This window comes from Acomys minous (assembly GCF_964271855.1).
Source record: "Acomys minous genome assembly, chromosome: 14".
NCBI classification, from domain to species: domain Eukaryota; kingdom Metazoa; phylum Chordata; class Mammalia; order Rodentia; family Muridae; genus Acomys; species Acomys minous.
In genome coordinates this window covers 109987267-110001449 of record NC_140496.1, presented here as the reverse complement: position 1 = coordinate 110001449, position 14183 = coordinate 109987267, and the positions used below count along the sequence as shown (strand labels likewise).

Below are 14183 nucleotides of genomic sequence, written 5' to 3'. Positions count from 1 at the left end.
TTGCTGAGGAGTCAGTCACATGACCTTGCTTGTGGTTTCTAAAGATTGTTACAAGGTGGACAAATGAATGAAGGAGCTTGAAACCTCCACCTGCCAGCCATTAGTGATCTGTGGGAAAGTTCAGGACACCTAGTTTAATGGCTGTCTTACTCAGGGTTTCTAATATTGTGATAAACATGCTGACCAAAGGAGCTTGAGGAAGAAAGGATTTGTCTTACGCTTCCACGCCATTGCTCATCATCAAAGGAAGTCAGGGAAGGAACTCAAGCAGGGCAGAAGCCTGGAGGCAGGAGCTGCTGCAGAGGCTGTGGAGGGTGTTGCTTACAGTGCTGTTCCCCACTAATTGCTCAGACTCCCTTGTTACAGAACCCTGGACAACCGCCCAGGGATGGCCCCATCCACAATGGACTCAACCCTTCTCCTTCAATCAGTAATTAAGAAAATGCTACCACACCCAGGTCTTCTCAATTGTTATCCCATCACTTGTATCCTCCCATTCCTCCCTCCCTCCCGCTTTCACCTCATTCCCCTCCCCTATGACTGTGACTGAGGGGGTCCTCCTCCCCCTCAATATGATCCTAGGGTATCCAGTCTCTTCTTGGTAGCCTGCTATCCTTCCTCTGAGTGCCACTGGGCCTCCCCATCAAGGGAACATGGTCAAATATGGAACACCAGAGTACATATGAAAGTCAGACCCCACTCTCCACTTAACTGTGGAGAATGTCCTGTCCCCTGGCTAGATCTGGGTAGGGGTTTGATGCTCACTGCATGTATGGTCCTTGGTTGGTACCATAGTTTGAGCAGAACCCCTGGGCCCAGATCCACCCATCATAGTGTTCATCTTATAGGTTTCTAGGACTCTTTGGATCCTTCTATTTCCCCAATCTTCCATACTTCTCTCACCTAGAGTCCCAATAGGATATCCTCACCTCTATCCCACTTTCCTGATAAGTGAAGACTTTCATGGGACATGTCCCTTGGGCTTGTGTCTAGATATAAGTGATTATATACCATTTGACTCTTTCTGCTTCTGGGTTAACTCACTCATTTTGATCATTTCTAGTTCAATCCATTTGTCCACAAATTTTGGAAATTCCTTGTTTTTAATAGCTGAGTGGTATTCCATAGAGTAAATGTACCACAGTTTCTTTATCCATTCTTCTACTGAGGGACACTTAGGCTGTTTCCATGTTCTGGCTATTATGAATAAAGTTGAGCATATGTCTTTGTTGTATGCTGGAGCATCTTCTGGGTATATTCCAAGGAAGCCTTATTCCCAGGTTCTGAGATAGCACCAGACAGATTTCCAAAGTGGATGGTATTGGCACAGCAATAGGCTGGGGAAATCAATGGAATACACACACATATGGTTACTTGATTTTTGACAAAGAAGCCAAATCTATTCAATGGGAAAAGGATAACATATTTAACAAATGGTGCTGGTCTAACTGGATGTCTCCATGTAGAAAAATGCAACTGGACCCATATTTGTCACCATGCACAAAACTCAAGTCCAAGTGGATTAAAGACCTTAACATAAAACCAGAGACAGTAAATCAGTTAGAAGAAAAAGTGGGGAAGAGCCTGGAACACGTTGGCGTTGGCACAGGAGACAACTTCCTGATCAGAACACCAACAGCCCAGGCCTTAAGGTCAACAATTAATAAATGGGACCTCATGAGGCTGAGAAGCTTATGTAAGGCAGGAGACACTGTCAAGAGAACAAAGCGACAGCCTACATACTGGGAAAAGATCTTCACCAACCCTACATCTGGCAAAGGGCTAATATCCAAAATATATAGAGAACTCAAGAAATTAAACACCACCAAACAAAATAATTCAATTGAGAAATGGGGCTCAGAAATAAACAGCAAATTCTGAACAGAGGAATATGGAATGGCTGAGAAACACTTAAAGAAATGTTCAACATCTTTAGTCATCAGAGAAATGCAAACCAAAACAACTCTGAGGTTCCATCCTATACCCATCAGAATGGCTAAGATCAAAAATTCAAGTGACAGCACACGCTGGCGAGGATGTGGAGAGAGAGGAACACTCCTTCATTGCTAGTGGGAATGCAAACTGGTACAAGGAGGTGTTCTTAACTAAGGTTCCCTTCTTTCAGATAATTCTAGCTTGTGTCATGTTGAGATAAAACCTTCCAGTAAGATGGACTCCTCCTCAATTTGACACAAAAGCACATCACTGTTCAGTCACAACGTTTACCTTGTTGTTCTTCTCCAACGTCACATGCTAATTTAAACATTACAGTATCAACACTCCAAAACTTAAAAGTCCCACAGTCTTTAAAAGCTCAAACACTTAAAAGTTCAGTCTCCTTGTAGGGCGTGGTGGCACATGCTTATAATCCCAGCACTGGGGAGGGAGGCAGAGGCAGGCTGATCTCCATGAGTTCAAGGACAGCCTGGTCTACAAAGTGAGTCCAGGACAACCAAGGCTACTCAGAGAAACTGTGTCTTGAAAAACCAAAAATAAATAAATAAATAGATAGATAGATTATAAATAGATGAATAAAATAAAAATAAAAATTTCAATCTTTTTCAAAACAAAGGGCTCTTACAGTTCAAAGTCTGTCAAATGTGGGTTCCCATAAAATGAAAAATAAATATATATTTTTTACTTCAAGAGGGATGAACCAGGACACAGTCTCAATCAAATTCAGAGGGAGGAGGTCCCCCTCAGTCACAGTCATAGGGGAGGGGAATAGGGTGAAAGTGGGAGGGAGGGAGGAATGGGAGGATACATGGGATGGGATAACAATTGAGATGTAATATGAATGAATTAATAAAAATTATATAAAAAAACAAACTCAAACTTCAGTTCTGTCTCAATATCCAATGTCTGTGATCTACTCACAATCTCTAGGCTTCTCAAAAGGGCTTGGGTCATTTCTCGGATTCTGCCCTCTTCAGCATACCCAGGCTGTCTTCCAGTCTCAGCCAGGCTCCATGCCAGACCTTCTGCTCCCCTTGGTGGTCATCCCACTGCACCATCATCTCCAAAATGCTGGAGTTTCTGCTGCAACTGGGCAGCACTTTTACCAATAGTTTCTCCTGAGTTCACTTCTGGGACTCCAACCCTGCCAGCAGTGTCAGGCCTCACCTGCTCTTCATGACCTCTTCAGGCCAAAACCAGTACCACCTTTACGACTCTTAATCCCTTTCTACACATGACTCTAGCTTATGTTAAATTGACATAAAACTAGCCACTACAGTTTTAAATGACTTAATAGCTAACATCCACATATAAGTGAATACATACCATATTTGTCTCTCGAGGACTGGGTTGCCTCACTGGGCATCATTTCTTTTTTATAGTTCCATCCATTTACCTGAAAATTTCATGATTTCATTTGTTTCATCAATGGACTACTAATTCTATCAGGTTCAGCGTCTCTGGTTTTATGCGGAGGATTTTGGTTCATTTGGAGTTGATCTTTGTACGAGGCGATAAGCAATGATCTATTTGGATTCTTCTGCATTCAGCCATCCATTTGACCAGATCATTTGTTAGAGATGATGTTTTCTTTCTACTATGTATGACTGGCTTGTATATTAAAAAATAAAGTGTCTGTAGGTGTGTAGATCTCTGTCTGGGGTTTCAGTTTGAGTTCACTGATCAATGTGTCTTTTTTTTTTTTTTCTGCAATACTATGCTGTTTTTATTACTACAATTCCACAAAAGGATTTGACTCAGGGATGGTGCATTAGGGCTACTGTAGGTCTGGTGAAACCAGAAAGAAAAGATTTTACTCAGCTTAAGCTTCCACATCATAGCTTGTTATCAAGGGAAGTCAAGACGGGAAGTTAAAGCAGGGACATGGAGGGAGCTGCTTACTTCCTTGCTTCTCAGGGCTTGTGCAGTCTGCTTTCTTACAGGACCCAGGACAACTAGCCCAAGGAGGGCACTAACAACAAAGGCTTGGACCCTCCCCCATAAATCACCAATTAAGAAAATGCCCTACAGCTGGGTCTTATGGACACATTTTTCTCAGTCAAGGTTCTCTCCTGTCAGATAACTCTAGCTGTGTCAATTACCCAGCACTAATGGTGAATAATACATAACCTCTTATGTTATTCACAATTGTTTTAGGAGTCCTAGTGTGTGTGTATCTGTGTGTGTCTGTATGTGTGGTTCCACATGAACCTGAAAATTGTCCCTTCAAGGTCTGTGAGGAATTGTGCTGGACTTTGATGGGGGTTGCTTGAATCTGTAGATTGCTTTTGGTAGGATGGCCATTTTTGCAATATTGGTAAATACATGAACATGGGGGAGCTTTCCATCTTCTGATACTATCTTCAACTTCTTTCTTCAATGTTTTATTGTTTTTATTATACCAGTCTTACAATTGCTTGATTAGAGTTACCCCAAGATAGTTTACATTTTTGATGCTGTCATGAATGTTTTTCCCATGATTTCTTTCTCAGTTCATTTGTGTGTTGGAGTAATTTGCATAAATATTGTGTCCAGCTACTTTGCTGAGATGGTTTATCAGTTGTGGTAGTTTCCTAGTGAAACTATTAGGAATTATTTGCAAATAAAGATACACTGACTTCTTCCCTTCCAATTTCTATACCCTGACATTCTTCAATTGTCTTACTGCCCTAGATAACCCTTCAAGTATTATATTGAGTGTGTAGAGAGTAGATAGTTTTGTCTTCTTTATCATTTTAATGGAGTTGCTTTGAGTTTCTCTCCATTTAAGTTGATGTTAGCTATGGACTTTCTGGAAATTACCTTTGTTATGTTTGAGTATGTCTCTTGTATCTCTAATTTCTCCTAGGCTGTAATTCTGAAGAATTGTTAAATTTTGTCAAAAACCTTGTCTGCATCTTATTAGATGATCATGTATTTTTTGCCTTTCACTTTGTTTATATGGTGGATTGCATTTATTGATTTACGTACATTGAGCCATCCCTGCATCTCCTGGGAGAGACTTGCTTACGGTGGATGATCCTTTATATGTGTTTTTAGATTTGGTTGCAAATATTTTATTGAATATGTTCATAAGTGAAATTTGTAATTTTCTTTCTTTGTTGCATCTTTTTTAGGTATTAGGTATTAGGGTAACTGGGACATCATTAAATGAATTGGTCAATGTTCCTTCTGTCTCTATTTTGTTCCTTCCGTCTCTATTTTGGGACAAAAAGAGAAATCTTCAAGTAGTTTAAGGAGTCTTGACCTTGACTCTTCTTTGAAAGTCTGGTAGAATTCTGTGCTAAAGCCATTTGGCCCTGGTATTTTTGTAATTTGGGAGAAATTTAATCACAGATTCTATTCCATTAGTGGCTATCAGTCTGTTTAAACTGCTTATCACGTCTTGATTGAATTATGGTGGGTGGAATGGAACAAGAAAATTATTCTTTTATTTTAGATTTTCCAATTTGGTGGAGTATAGGGTTTTAAAGTATGTCCTGATAATTCTCTGTATTTTCTTATTGTCTGTTGTTGGCTATTTCTTTTCATCTATAATTTTGGTAACTTGCATCTTCTCTGTCTGACTTTTATTTAATTTGGCTAAAGATTTGTTAATATTATTGATTTTTCTCAAAGAGCCAACTCCCCCACACACACACCGCTCTTTTGATTTGCTGGCCTGGCATTATTTATGCCCTGTGATTTGTTTTGTTGTTGGGTTTTGTTTTTGTTTTCTTTTTTAAAATATGATTTTCCTTCTAGTGCCTTCTGTATGGCTGGATCTGTAGACAGATACTACTTGAATTTGACTTTTGTCATGAAATGTCTTTCTCTCTCCATCTAGTGTGACTGACAGTTGTGTTGGGTATAGTACTATGGGCCGACATCTGTGGTTTCTCAGAGTTTGCAAAACAGGTATTCAGACCCTCTGACCTTTAGAGTCTTCATTAAAGAGTCAACTGATATTGGCCATGGTAGATATCTTCCAGTAACTTGCTAAATGACAAACACAAAGGGAAAGAGGAGGAGCACTCACTGTATGTTCTGTAGGCCTTTTTGGAAACATGGAGTTGTTCCCTTGGCCACATACATGTGAATCTACAAAAAGGGTGATACTGTAGACATCAAGGGAATGAGAGCACTGTTCAAAAGGAATGCCCATAAGTGTCATGGAAGAGTCTACAACGTCACCTAGCACGCTGTGGGCATCATTGTGAACAAGCAGGTTAAGGGCAAGATTCTCGCCAAGAGAATCAATGTGCGCGTTGAGCACATCAAGCACTCTAAGAGCAGGGACATCTTCCTGAAGTGTGTGAAGGAGAACCACCTGAAGAAGAAGGAAGCCAAAGAGAAGGGCACCTGGGTTCAGCTGACGCACCAGCCTGCGCCACCCAGAGCAGCGCACTTTGTGAGGACAAATGGGAAGAAGCCCACTCCATATGAATTCATGGCCTAATATAAAAAAAATAAATAAAGGGCCTGGACTGTTAAGAAAACCAATTGTTAGTCTTCATTCACGCCACCTAGGAGTAAACGCCCATATTCTGTAGGACGAGGAGGGTTTTGAAGAACTTATCTACTTATTTTACCTTATCTATCTATAGAATCATATCTGTCTGTTACACCTAGGATGTATATGCCTCATAAATATGTCTGTCAGATATCCTGGGCCAGAAGGCTGAAGTTGATGGTCCAACGTTATAGAGAGTTTAAGGTGACTGTTCAGGCAGCAAACAGTCTCTGTCATTTTTTTTCACTGTGGAAGCTGCTAATCTGCACTTCCTGTTTACTAGGGTAATTAATTTTATTCTTTCTCAAGTCTCTGATGGGGTTGGAGAACACATAGTTTAGTTTTATAATTATGCTCAGTTGTTTCGGGTTAAGATATTTTTATGTCTAGATAGATATTTTAAGTTGATAATAACAAGATATGATAGATATTGATTTACATTCAGAATTATAGACTCATCAAGACAAGAAAGATATTCTCTTCAAGGCTGCCAAACACAAATAGCCAAAACACTATGAATGTAACATTAATATAATTCCTGATTGTTTCGTGGTTCTTCTTGCTGTAGGTAGGTGTGTGTGTGTGTGTGTGTGTGTGTGTGTGTGTGTGTGTGTGTGTGTATGTGTTTGTAATGATATAAATGCATATGTAAAAAATAAAAAGTACAAGAGAAAATCAAACAAACAAAAAAATTATTAAATTCTTCATAGGTGGATTTTTGAGATCTCTATCTCACTTCTGCTGATGTGCTTAGACCCATCCCATCAGGAAAACTCAAAGTTGGACCTGAAGTATTAGTTTAAGTCCTACAATTTGGTTAGTGTCTTTCTTTCAGCAAGGATTTCCTGTCTAATTTATGTTGGTGGGAATTTACGCTCTATTCATAAATTTCTTGTTTTTCTCATCAAGAAGTGTCATATGAGAAAGACGTTCTGTGTGACATAATTCGTACCCGAGCACATTTTTAACAATATGTCAGTATGTAAAAAATACTTAGTGAGAAAGTCAATTGTTATTCTAAATGATCTGACTTTATATATTACTTGTCTTTTTGTCTTACAGCTTTTTAATATTCTTTCTTTGTTCTGTACATTTAGTGTTTTCATTATTATGTGCTAAAAAGGCTTTTCTGGCCCAGTCTATTTGGTCTTTTGTATTCGTTGTGTACTTTGACTGGTACTGCCTTCTTTAGGTTATGTAATTTGTCCTGTGGTTTTGTTGAAAATATTTAATGTGCCTTTGACCTGTGCTTTGTCTCCTTCTACTACTGTTATTTGTATATTTGGTCATTTCATAGAGTCCCAGATCTCCAGGAAGCTTTGTTTCTGATTTTTTTTTTTTTTTACATTTTCTTTGACTGAAATATTCATTACTTTTGTTTGATTTTTAATGCCTGGGATTCTTTCTTGCATTTCTTTTATTATGTTGATAAGGTTTGCCTCCGAGGTTTCTGTTTAAGTTCCTTTTTTTTTTTTTCCATTTTCATATTTCTTTATTGATTCTACTTCCATTTTGGGGACTTAAACTATTTTATTCATTTCCTTTCACTGTTTGTTCATGCTTTCATAGATTTCCTTAATGAATTTATTTGTCTCATCTTTAGAAACTCCCATCATATTCATACATGGAAAGTTAAGGTCCTTGTCTTGTGTTTCAGCTATGTTGCATTTCCCAGGGTCTACTGTAGTTGAGTTAATGGGCTCTAGTGGACAAATATTATGCTGACTGTTATTATGTTGTTTTTTTCCTGTGTTATCTAGGCATCTAACCCCAAGATGACTATAATTCTAGATGCTGGTGTCTAGTCTTCGCATTGCTGGGTCAATGTTTTGTTCCGTGTTTGTTTGTTTGTTGCCTTCTCTGGTTCTTAGGAGGAAGTAGAAGCTCTGTGTTGTCTGGTACAGAAAGCTTCTGGAGCCTTTCTAGGCGTGCCCTCTGGGGATTCTAGGTATGGTGTGTTTCTAGGTATTGAGAGCTGATACTTAGAAATGGGCATGTGCTGGACATGTTAGGAGAGGGCTGAGGAGGGAAGAGAGGCAGGGTATCACCAGAATCTACTTAGTCCCTGGGAATAGGCACAGAGTCAGGAAGGATCGCGGCAGCTGGTCTGCTACTGGGCTGGAGATGAGGCTGGAGAGTCAGCTCTGGAGGAGAGGAAGGAATGTGAGGGTGTGGAGCTTGCCTACTTGCTTGCCTGGCCTACTTGCTTCTCTGGCAGGCTGGGCAGGTTCCCAGGGGATTCCTGCTGCGGTTGGGGCTCGAGACAAAGGAATATGTGAGGCAGACTAAGGAAGAGGATGTGCATGATCGGCTGGGGATGGGGCCATGGAGGGAGGGGAGGCTGCAGCGGCTGTTCTGCTGCAGGGCTGGGTGTGAGGCTAGGAGACTGACAACTTAGATCTCTTGTTGAGTGCGGGAGTGGTAATGTTCCTGAAGCTTCTCTGATAAAATATTTTATTGAAGCAGAAGAACGAAAGGTGTCATTCAGCTGCATCAACTTAGACCTGTCAGGAACATGTATTCATGCTCTGTGCCAGCTTCATGTTGCCACTGGTCCTGGTCCTTGCTTCTTCCTCACTGAGGGAAATGTGACTTCAAGTACTATTTTAATGGACCTCCCATTTTTGATTTTTAAAGTCATTTTTAATTTCTTCTTTAGAATTGTATACATGTACACAGTGTGTCTTAGTCATAAGCACTACTTACTCCCTTCTCCTCCCTAGACAAAAATATGTGCTTAAAAATAATTCTTTTTAATTTTTTTCTTATTGCCAATTTTATTCTAACAACATTTATTTGATACTTACAGTTTCATCTATTGCTTTGCCATCTGTAAAATAAAAATACTTCCCAACCTTGAAGAGACTTTGAAAATTATGTTTTAATGAGTGTTATAATTTTAGTACAAGAATAACCAATGTATTAAGAAAAAAGTTATTAAGAGAGAATGGAAACCAAGCCCTTTATGTCCCCTGTATTCTTCATTTTCACTACAATCTTCAGAAGCAGAAGTAACCACACAAGACAGTCCTAGATTTGAAAGGGTTAGTTGGTAATTTGTGAATACCCACTGGTGGATGTGGGTAACCCTCTCTAATTGGAATATATTAGACTGTACATCTTTTTAATTGCTATGTGTTTTCTTGCTTCCTGGTCAACAAAGCAGAGACACTGATCTAACATCCAATGAACAGAATCCATCACCATTGCCTGGGAGATGTCACAAGGATGAAGCCCCCAGGCAAGGCATCTTAAAGATTTGTGATTTCCGTGGTGACTGAGGGGAAATTAAAAAGCATTCTCAAAGGTGGTATGGGAAGGCTAAAAGTGTTATTAAAGACTTCGTTCTGTATGCAGCATTTTATTAACGCTGTGCCTTTAATGAGCTTTCCTCGGCGGGCTCGGCAGCCCTTGTTTAGAATTGCGTGAAGAGCAACACAGATGGCAAACTTGGCTTGAATAAATTGGCCACAGTCGGTCATGATTTAATACATTAAATGATTGCATTCAAGAATGAATTTTTAAAGCCCAAATAGTGCAGCATCTGACAGTTATAAAAGTATTATTTGTATTTTAATCTCTAGACAACTGACCAGTTTTAATGGGCCTAAATACCTTTGCCCGAATTCATTTTATAAGAAGCCAACTGACATTGGAAACCTCTCTCCCTCCACCCTCCCTCCACCCTCCTTCACCCCTCCCCTCCCCCCTCCTTCCCCCCTCCCCTCCCCCCTCCGCTGTCCTTCCCTACTTCCCCTCTCATTTTCCCACCCTTCTTCCTTTGCTCCCTCCTTCTATCCTTCTGTTCGTATCTTCTCTCTTCTTTTGTTACCATTTTATTACCCTTCCCTCCATTCTCTCTTCTCCTCTCTTCTCTCCCTCCCAACCCTTTTTCTTGCTCTGCCTTCACAAAGCAGGTACAAGACAATTTTTACTGATGTTATAACGTTTTTGTTCCTTTTAAAATGTTCACCGATTTGCATGTCACATTAGATCAATTTTCATGATTATATGCCTTCCCGTCAATCTTCCTTCCTAGCAAGTGACATGCAAATACATACAGTTAGCATGCTTTGAAATTACAGAATGAGCGTCTTCTGCCTGTGATCATGATTTAATGATGGTAAATAATATTTATGGCCATTTCCTTAGAACTTCATTTTCTGATTAGATGCAAATATTCTGGCTGAATAATCTCTACCGTGGTGATTACTGGATCTGGATGGCAAGGTAAAATACAGTGAGTTCCAGTAACGTGGTGCAATTGTTATGATGTGCATCATGGTTTCTAGAGCTCCCAAAAATCATGAAATATAGGCTGGTTCATTGATATTAAGAAAATTTACGTGGCCATATGGACTACCTCCCTTCTCAGACTGCTGCTCTGCACTCAGTTCTCCAGGACTGCTGGCACAGGAGAATCCGTAGGTCTGTCCACAGGGCAGTGAGCATCTGCATCCGTCTGGTGTCTGTAGATGAGCACAACAGATTCCGTGAGTTTAGACATAAAGGAGGAGTCATCATGATGGGTTACACAACCCATCTGGGCAGCTCAACAGTGATTGGCTTCACACCACAGAGGCCCAGAACACAGTAGCTGCTCAGCCCAACATGCTGGAGGCCTCAGCCTTGCTTTATCAGGGGTGGAAGGCCTGGAAGATTCCTGTGGAGCTGCTGTTCTTTGTCTTCAGGTCACACTGGGAGCCCCAAGAAGCTGGGTTCTGGCGTCTGTAATGAACAACTGCCGTGGAGACCACAGGAAAGGCAGCAGCCCAAACAACAGGGCAGAGGGCCTCACAGTTTACACTAGAAGGCAGTGAGGTTAAAACCAAAGCTCTCTGACCTTTACGTCTTCACACACATTGGACCAGAAAGTTCTCACAAAGGAGAATAGGCTTACAGGATTTGATGGGGGAAATGAAAAGAAGTCAGCACTAAACAGATCCAGCCTGAGGGGTTTGGGATGACAGGCACCATTGAGCTACAAGTGAGGGTCATTGAAATGTAATATTGTCTCAGAGCAACAACAAATGGACAGTTCTTGCCCATTTACTGCCCAGGCATCTGACGGACCCTCCTCCCCTGCCTGGGCCCCTCTCTGGAATTGTTACAGCTACAGTGGATGTCCACAGATCATTCTCAAGTGACAAGACAGGGAAATATGATTCTCATTAATACGCTTAACATTTATAACTAGAACACAGTAGTGCTTTGGGCTGTAAATATTTTCATTTGTGTTATGACATATACAAAATTATCCTATTCTAACTATATATTCATAGGCAAATAAACATGCTATACATTTTATAATCTGAAGTTATGTGTGAATCTAAGTGTGGCCTTCCTCATGGTGACATCATCTTATACATAGCACTTAAAGCACTTGTTGATAGAGTTTATATTAGTTACGAGACAACATACCAATCTTTCATCACCAAACTACTGCTGAATGCTTCTTATTATTTTTATGTGTTAAGTTTCCTTGTGTTGTTCCAAGTCCCAGCACAGAGACAGGAAAAGAAGAGTATATATTAAAAATATATTCTACATTTGAACTATTTCCATTTGTCTTCAGCCTTCAGATTTGGTAAAAATGTATACTCTGTGGACCCATTTCCCTGCCTTGCACTCATCCACTGCCAGTTACTAAGATGCCTATACCATGTGTAAAATGATGCGCACGGGCCTGTATTAGATCTGCCTGACATCACTACTGACTTTGAAATTGTCCAAATTTTTTTATAAACAAACTGAAAAAAAGATAAATCAATAATGGTGCTAGAAAATAAATTTCTAGCATAAGTTGCTGTTATTGAGAGTAAGATGAAGTAGAGTTTTAACCTCATTGATGATTTTTTAAAATTAGAGTTGCCTAACAACCAAAGCCACTTCTTTTAAAAATGTTTTTATCGTTGAGTTGGAGAGATGTCTTAAGGGTTTAGAACACAGGATTTGGTTCCTGGCAGTCATATGGCAGCTCACAGTATCCACGACTCCAGTTCCAGGAGATCAGAAAACCCTTTCCAGGTATGTATGTGGTACACACACACACACAGACACACAGACACACAGACACACACAGACACACACACACACACACACACACACAGACACACACACACACACACACACACAGACACACACACACTCGCACACGCATACGCACACGTAGGCCACAAACCCCGAAGTGCAAAGCAAATAAGTCTGAAACTGCACCATTTCACTCTCTGAGAACCTCATACAATGTATCTGATCATCCTTGACCCTCCCCAAATTCCTCCCGTACCCATCTTCTCCATTTTTACCTTCCTATCCACCCAACTTCGAGTTTTCTTTTTCTGTCTACTCAAGTCTAGTTTATGTTACCTCGCAGCTCTTGGGAATGGGGCCTGCATGGAGCATTGTCAACCTACCAGTGGCCACACTATTAAAGAAAACAGGCTCTCCTTTCCCCTTAAACTCACCCTCCCTCTTGCATGGAGATCCATGAGCCATGGTAACCGTGGCTTGATTTAGATGTCCTGTCTAGGGCTGAGCATCCCATAGTTTCTTATTCTCTGCAGTTGACCAGTTGAAGGTCTCTGTGTTAATTGTCACCTAATGTAAGAAAATGATTCTCCACTGAGTGACACACTAACCCATGGGTGAAGCCAACTCTTAAAAAGTTTGACTCCACTTGAAGGTTTACCATAGAACTTAGAGATGGGCTCTGTGACAATTCAGCTTCGAAAATGCATTCGCTGGGTTGTGTTCACATTTTGTTATGTTTCAATTACAGCGAAGCAGTTAAACTCCTAACAGGAATGTCAACAAAGATTTTATTGGTTTGTTTGTTTCATGTATAACTGACAAATAAATCTGTGAGCACTTTAGGAAACACTTGCTTCAAACCAGCATCATTAATTTGTATGAGGAGGTATATTTTGGTAACAGTGTTTTATTATTTTAATTTTTAAAGAATGACAGCCATGTTCTGAGCATTGAATACATTAATGGGAATTTATATTATTGTCTGTTCATGTTCCTTCTGAAGCAGATTTGTGAGCGCATCAAAAATTCAGCATGCTTTGTTGCCATGAGAAGAGCTGATGTCCTCTGCACTCGGTAACGTGCCTCCATCCGGTCCTCATGCGTTTCACCACGTCAGTTCTGAGCTTCACTGTTAGCTGTTAGCCCTGTTCATCAGCCTGTGTGAGAGACCACATTCACCCTTTTCGCAAGGTCCCCTGGGGACATAACCAATACTTTTGTGACATTCACATTTACTCTCCTCCCCCGAACAATAGGAATAGAACAGGCTTGCCCTCAGAGTCTGGCACACTTGGTGTCATCAAAGGATAAGCATAAGGTAAGAACACACATCCTAGCAGTGAAGGCTAGTCCTAACCAGCCCAGAATCCAGCCACTTCCTAACTGTTTCAACTGCAGACTGAGCTACTGGGTGACTAACTCATCGGCCTTGGGGGTTTCAATGTGAAACTGAGAGACTGTTGGCATCATACTGGGAGGTGTTAAAAGGAAACAGTAGCTATGCATGCTGATGCTACAGTCTAGTCCTTAAGACTGGGTCACTTTTTAAAGGAAACGGAGTCATTTCTTACAATTTTAGGAGCCAAGAAGGCCAAGATGAAGAGGCCAAGTGCATGCCGAACTCTAGTTGCACGAGAACATGGAAAGTGTGCACAGTGGGATCCCATGGCTTGTGATCAGGCTCCTCCACATTCCTGTACACCTC

General features: G+C 40.6%; 1 pseudogene across 1 annotated transcript; it reads left to right on the top strand.

Annotated features, from left to right (window-relative positions):
- Nucleotides 1–5938: 5938 nt before the first annotated feature.
- Nucleotides 5939–6394, top strand: LOC311582719 (large ribosomal subunit protein eL21-like; annotated as a pseudogene). Its single transcript has one exon. The product of its transcript is annotated as a large ribosomal subunit protein eL21-like (transcript).
- The last annotated feature ends 7789 nt before the right edge of the window (nt 6395–14183 follow it).